Below are 6,872 nucleotides of genomic sequence, written 5' to 3'. Positions count from 1 at the left end.
GATGAAGTTCAGGCCGGCACCATGACTGTGCAGTATGTACCCACTGAAGAACAACCGGCTGATATTCTCACCAAGCCTCTCCCGAGCCGACAGCACGATTACCTCAGTTCCAAGCTTCCGTTCGCTTCCGCTCAGCTCAGCTTGAGGGGGGATAATAACAGATAGTACTAAATAATAGTATTAAATAATATTAGTATTTACTGTGTACTAATCCTAGTCCTATTAGGATTAGTACTCCTTAATCCTAGTCCTATTAGGATTAGTACTCTCTCCTATATATATCTCTCATGTATTCCTTTATTAGGTTAACACTTCAATACAATCAATATTCCTTCAAAATTACAATTAATGTGTATAGCCAATTTTGACCCGCCACAATTTAATTAATTCACGAGTTTCTCCAATTTGAAACAATTTGAAATAATTGTTTTCAAAAATAAAAATTACTTCCAAAATTTATTTTTAAGGCATTTTTGTCATTTTTCATATAGATTATATATTTTTATATTTATAATATATGTATTTATATATTTATCATTTTTTATGAGTATTTGAGAAAAATCGATTTACTGAAGAAAAAAGAATAGAAGTTTTAATTGAGTATAATTTATTTCTCTAAAAGAAAATTGACTAATTCATGAATTAATTGGTATAGCCAATCTTTTATTTCAAAGTAATTATTTTCTCTTGTTAAAGTAAGAAGCTCAGATTAATTAATTTTAATTTGTATCGAATCGTTTTCTTCAAATTCAATTTCTTGAGAAAATACATTTATTTGGGTCCAATATTTAAGCCTACTTTTTCAATAAACCACCCCACACCTTTAGTTATTTCCCTATTTTTCTCACACGCCCACTCTCCTCATTTTCTTTTTCCAATGTCGTTTCAAATTTGTACTAGTTCGTACATTTCCAGCTCACTGGAGCCTTATCCATTAAGCAATTTCCAAAAAAATGGTTTCTCCCACATCGAAGATACTCTCAGAATTGGGAGATTTGGGGTGCTATAAAAAGCCCCTCTCCTCACTGTTCAAAGGACGGATTTGGAGACTTGAGAGTTCCCCTAAAAAGGTTGTGGAATTCTCGTCTTAGCAGTTTAAAATTTTGAGTTTGTTCGAGTTGAAGAGGTGGAATCATCTCTGTCCAAACTTGTCGTCGTCCGTTTCGCTGCCCAGAACAAAGTAATTTTCTTTCTTTAATATCTTTTTAGCTCCGTTTTTGTATAGTTTATCATTTGTGTTGTATGTTTGTAAAGTAGTTTAATTACATTTTTTTACGAAGCTTTAATTTAATGTTTCTTTCCTGTTATGGTTAATATCATTATGTGTAGTTTACTTGTAGTTCCATGCTTAGCTTTCTTTATCACTCATCTGTCCTATATCAAGATGTTATCTGAAATATGGATTTTAGTTTTATCATTTTTAAGGTTTTCATCAAAACATGTATTCGTTGCTGAAATGCCATCTATGTCTGCCTATTTTGTAAAATTTGTTGGTGTGATTTGTCAAATAACAAACCATTGAGAACCTGTTTGAGTGAGAATTTGCTTACCTTTGGGGCTACTCTGTTTTCTTGTTTGTCCTTCGTACATGCTAAATGAGATGGCTTAAAACTTGATCAAGTTGAGTCTATTCCTTTTCGGTTTTGATCAAAGGTTGCATTTAATGGGAGGTTTCTTATGAGTTTAGTTGTTGTTATATAAGTTTTGGTTACCTATCTTTGTAAATTGCCTCCATTTTGGACAACTTCTTGTTATTGGTTTATGCTAGTTTTTCTTATTGTTTACACAGATCATAAGAATATTTACTTGTTAAAAAAATAATAATTTTGGCATTTTACTTGTTTTCTAATTGTTATTTTTAGTAGTAGCATGACTTTGTTATTGAACGAGTTTGAGATAATGACATTGTTTAGGTTTTGTCCATTGCTAAAATGTGGTATGATTGCCTTTCCTCTGAATGTTAAGTTTCAATTCTTTTTTTTCTTTTTTTTCATATATATGTTGGTTCAATCACTGTGAGCTTTTGGAGCATTTTCTCTTGAATATGTTTGATTAAGATATTAATCCTTTTTCTTTCTCTTCTCTGCATGACACTCTTCTATTAAGATATTCAATATTCTTTCATAATTAGTATTTAGTTTTAGATATTCAATATTCTTTTATAATTAGTATTTAGTTTTCAAATCCACGCTTAAATAGTTGATTTTTCAATTCTAAAACTTGACCTCGGATAAAATGTTAAGTTAAAATCATTATTTTGACACTTTAGTATTTGACTTATTTCATATATGGAATAAGATGAGTGTATAAGTATCAAAATTTTTTAGTTATTTTAAAATAAATGTTAACCATGCTACGAGTTTAATCTCTACTAAACCCCTCCTCCAACTATAAAGGTGAAAATAAAGGGCTAGGACAACACATGAAAAAAACACTTGACAATTAGAAAGAAATCAAAGTCTTTTCTCCCTTTTTTTTAACTTTATGTACAAAAACTTCCTCTTGGGTTTGATCAAACACTCTAAATAGGTAGAAAGAAGCAAAAGAAGGTTATTTTTTGGATGGAAATTCGACAACCTTCTTTTGCTTCTAGTTATTCAGAGTGTTGATCAAATTGGAGAGGAATCTGCTGTTTTTGTGCATAAATTTCAAAAAGAGAAAAAAAAAAGGGGAGAAAAAACTTTGATTTCTTCCTAAATGTGAAGTGTTTTTTTATGTGTCCGGCCTAGACTTTTATTTTCACCTTTTATAGTTGGAAGAAGGGTTCAGTAGAGGTTAAACCCATACCATAGTTAACATTTAATAATACTTTAATTAAAATTTCCAAAATATTATTTTGGCTACACACATTAATTGTAATTTTTCTTATTGAATTTTTTTCATTAAGTTTTCTTTTGTCTTGTATTCTAAATTACTTTTTGAGATTAGTTTGAATTTCTAACTATAATGATACTTCCTTGACTAGATAAGAATTTATATTTTACTTCAACTTAATTTTTGATGTAAGATGCCCAAACTATTAAAAAATCAGAACGTTGAGTATTGACAATTTTCCTCATCTTCTTGTGCTAGTTAGTCATCACCATCTATATGAGTCACTAAGAACTGAACAAACATTCTCTACATCACATTCAGGGATTAGAACCTCTCTTGAAAAGATTTGTCTGGCTCTTTCTAATAACCAAGATATTCCCAAGAGTCAGTTGATACAAGTTTTGTCAGAACGAGGTTTCATTTCATGGCTTGTTCCATATTGCAATGATCAATCACATCCCTTGATTAGCTACACATTGTTGCAAGTAGGACATGTTTCAATAGTAGGTTAGACTGGAAGTAGGACATCATAATTAGACGGAGGATTTCGAGAAGAATGATGATAATTTTAGTTTGTATTAACTATGGAGCGATGCTCAAGAGAAGGAATTTGAGTCAACTAAAGCACTCAATTCTTAGGATGATTGATTTTATCGAAACATTACTTTATAATTTAGTCTCTTTTTTCGTATTATTAGAAGCAGAGAAATGGTTAGCAAAAAAGGTAGATAGAAAAGAGAGAAAAATGTTTTTTTTTCATTGTAAATGTGACATGAAATATCAATTCAATAACTTTGTGTATTTATGATTTGTGTATCAGTACGAATTTTAAAATAAGAATTTTAGAATTGAGATCAAACACAAAGCTTGTTAAAATAAATAAGAAAACAAAGACATAAAATTGAAAAAGACTAAATATACGGTATTAAGGACAATTTCAGTAGTAGTTAAGTTGGTTGACTACCTGGAAACTTGTTGATGAGAGTTCAGTAATGACATGTAAGGTCATTTTGAGAATTAGTCCTCTCTCTTTAATAAAAGGGTCTTTCAACAAATTTAATGAGAATTTAAATTACTCTTTATATTATAAGTAATAATTTAGCGGATAAATTTAAAGGGTAACTTTCACATATAAGAAACAAAAAATTCATATTTGTATGTTATAGCAAAGTTTGCATAATTGCGCTCCATAGCAAACATAAAATTGTATAATTCGCTATACATATACAATTGTATAATTCGCTGACCTAAATTGTATAATTCGCTGGCCTATTTCGCTGCAATTGTATAATTTGCTATCCTAATTCACTGTGATTGTATAATGCACAATTGTATAATTCGGTGCCTATTTCGTTGCAATATTTTTATAAAATTTGCTTTGCATACAGTTGAATCGAATTAAAATGTATGTATATTGCATAATTATAAGTGTATAGCGAGAAGATATATGTTTTTCTTTCGCTTTATACATAAACAGAAACACAATATATACACTTGTGTTGTATAAAGCTAGAGAAAATTGTATTTCACTGCAATTGTATAATTCGCAATTGTATAATTCGTTTGCCTTTTTCTCTGCAATATTTGAAGTAAAATATTTGTAAATTATATAATTAAGTGTATAGCACGAAGATATATATTTTTGCATGTGTATATACAATTTTCTCTCGCTTTATACAAAATAGAAACAAAATTTATACACTTCTGTGTATAAAGCGAGAATGGAGAGTGGCGAGCGAGATTTTTGGGAGAGAGACGCCCGACAAACTTTAGCGTTTGCTATGGAGCTCAATTAAATCAAATTCTAGCTACTCCATTTATTTTAGGATATTAGTTTGCTATTATATACAATTTTAATTTTAGTAAGTGGTTAATGGGCCAAGTCCATAACATTCAATACCCTACACCACTTTGGCCATGTAAAAATATAATTTCCAGCAGCGCCCAAAACCTGTAATGTTATTTTCACAAGCTTGTTGCGATATCGTTACATTCTCATTGCTTCAGGTTAGCCGCTTTGGACATGTATATACTCAGAATTATCCTTCCTTAAAGGTGAATTTAATTAATTTTGTCCTATGATATTAGGTATAAATTGACATCATGAAATCTATATTAAAGTAATAATATAATGACATTTACACTTTGGGTAATGTTGATTCTTAGTAATAATATAGAATTTATACTAAAATGTCAGACGGTGGTATTGATGTTAATTAGCATTAGGACTATATGATGGTTATTTTAATTATTTAATTTTATATGAGGATTTATTTTATACTTCAAAAAATAATCTATTTTTTAAAAATTGTATTTTAATTCTCATAAACTATACTCTCCATATTAAATGTCTAGATATTAGAATCTGGAAATTTTAGAAGTTTGATGTTAAGTATGATAAATTTGTCGTAGTGACTTTAACTATTCAACTTTTAAATAATTAAACACATGAATTCTACATGACACAATACATGTAGGACATCATGTAGGACAAAAAATGACATGTAGGGTGACATGTAGGACATATATGTTTATTTATTCAACTTTATACAAGTTTAAGTGTCTATTTGTGCACATCAAAAGTTAAAGGGCATAAATGTGATTTAAAGCCAAGTTAAAGGGCACATTTATGTATTATGTCAATCTTAAAATATGCACTTTGGTCTCTTTAATGGCACAACATCAAAGGCATTTATCGTTATTGTTGGGAAAATACGGACAAACATAAAAGTATATATGGGAAATCTGCGACACATCTTACAACATTCCTAAGTCGGTTTCTTTCTTATGATGCGTTGGTCCATGAATAAATCCAAGATAGTGTTTCGGACTTGAATTTCCTCACATTTCGTCCAATTAAATAATCTACAAATCCAAGTTGTATCAAATGTCCAATGGAACTGGAATTCCCTCACATACCATAGAGTAGTAGCACAAGATTGAACTCGTAAAACTCAAATGTTTAATCAAACAACATTATAAGGCCTAACTCACACCCCAAAAGCTAGCTCAAAGGGAGGAGGATTGCCCAAGCTTTATAAGGAGTCTACCCATTTCATTAATCACCGATGTGGGAATTTTGTTATTCTTTAACACCCACCTCACGCCCAGTGCTTAGCATCTGGTGCATGAATAATTTTAATTTTTGGGGGTTCCAACATCGGGTGAGACGGGCCCTGCTCGATACCATGTGAAATTTAGGTCTTAGGCCTAACTCATACCCAAAAGCTAGCTCAAAGGGAGGAGGATTGCCCAAGCCTTATAAGGAGTCCACTCATCTCATTAATCATCGATGTGAGACTTTTGTTATTCTTTAACACCCCACCTCACGCCCAGTGCTTAGCATCTGGTGCGTGAATAATTTTAATTTTTGGGGGTTCCAACATCGGGTGAGACGGGCCCTGCTCGATACCATGTGAAATTTAGGTCTTAGGCCTAACTCACACCCAAAAGCTAGCTCAAAGGGAGGAGGATTGTCCAAGCCTTATAAGGAGTCCACTCATCTCATTAATCATCGATGTGAGACTTTTGTTATTCTTTAACAATAACAATTTTCAACCCTGATGATTGACATAAATTAAACTTCCAAGTTCCATATTTTGTTTTTCCAGAGTCCAAAATATGCCCATAAACAAGGTTTTAAAACCAAAAAAAGAAGTTCAATTTTTTTGCAGTAATATTGATCTTAGGGTTTTTTTGAAAATAGTATATTGTCTAGGGTTTTAAAACAGTAAAAAAAACGTTCAATTTTTTTTGCATTAATATCGGTCTTAGGTTTTTTTAAAAAAAAATATTATATTGTGTCGGTCTTAAAACAGTAGAAAAAAGGTTCAATTTTTTTGCATTAATATCGGTCTTAGTTTTTTTTTAAAAAAATATTATATTGTGTCTAGGGTTTTAAAACAGAAAAAAAAAAGTCCAACTTTTTTTAGCAATCTAGTGCCACTATTCAACTTTCAACCATGAACGAGTCCATGAATTTTGCCAAAAAACAATCATCAATTCCATGTGATATAATATTTGAAATATTTTCATGGCTTCCTGTCAAGTGTTTAATG

At 30.7% G+C, this 6,872-nt stretch overlaps 1 long non-coding RNA gene across 2 annotated transcripts; it reads left to right on the top strand.

The window, feature by feature from the left end:
• Positions 1-826: 826 nt before the first annotated feature.
• Positions 827-3,619, top strand: LOC107012776. Of its 2 annotated transcripts, none has more exons than XR_003578147.1 (2): positions 827-1,180; positions 3,136-3,619. It is a non-coding gene; the product is annotated as an uncharacterized LOC107012776 (long non-coding RNA). The 2 variants fall into 2 exon arrangements; XR_001456088.2 differs by having other exon boundaries at positions 3,073-3,619.
• Positions 3,620-6,872: the final 3,253 nt, after the last annotated feature.

This window comes from Solanum pennellii, chromosome 1 (assembly GCF_001406875.1).
Source record: "Solanum pennellii chromosome 1, SPENNV200".
Lineage (NCBI taxonomy): Eukaryota > Viridiplantae > Streptophyta > Magnoliopsida > Solanales > Solanaceae > Solanum > Solanum pennellii.
Note: the sequence above shows the minus strand (reverse complement) of the source record. Positions and strands in the feature narration are given on the sequence as shown.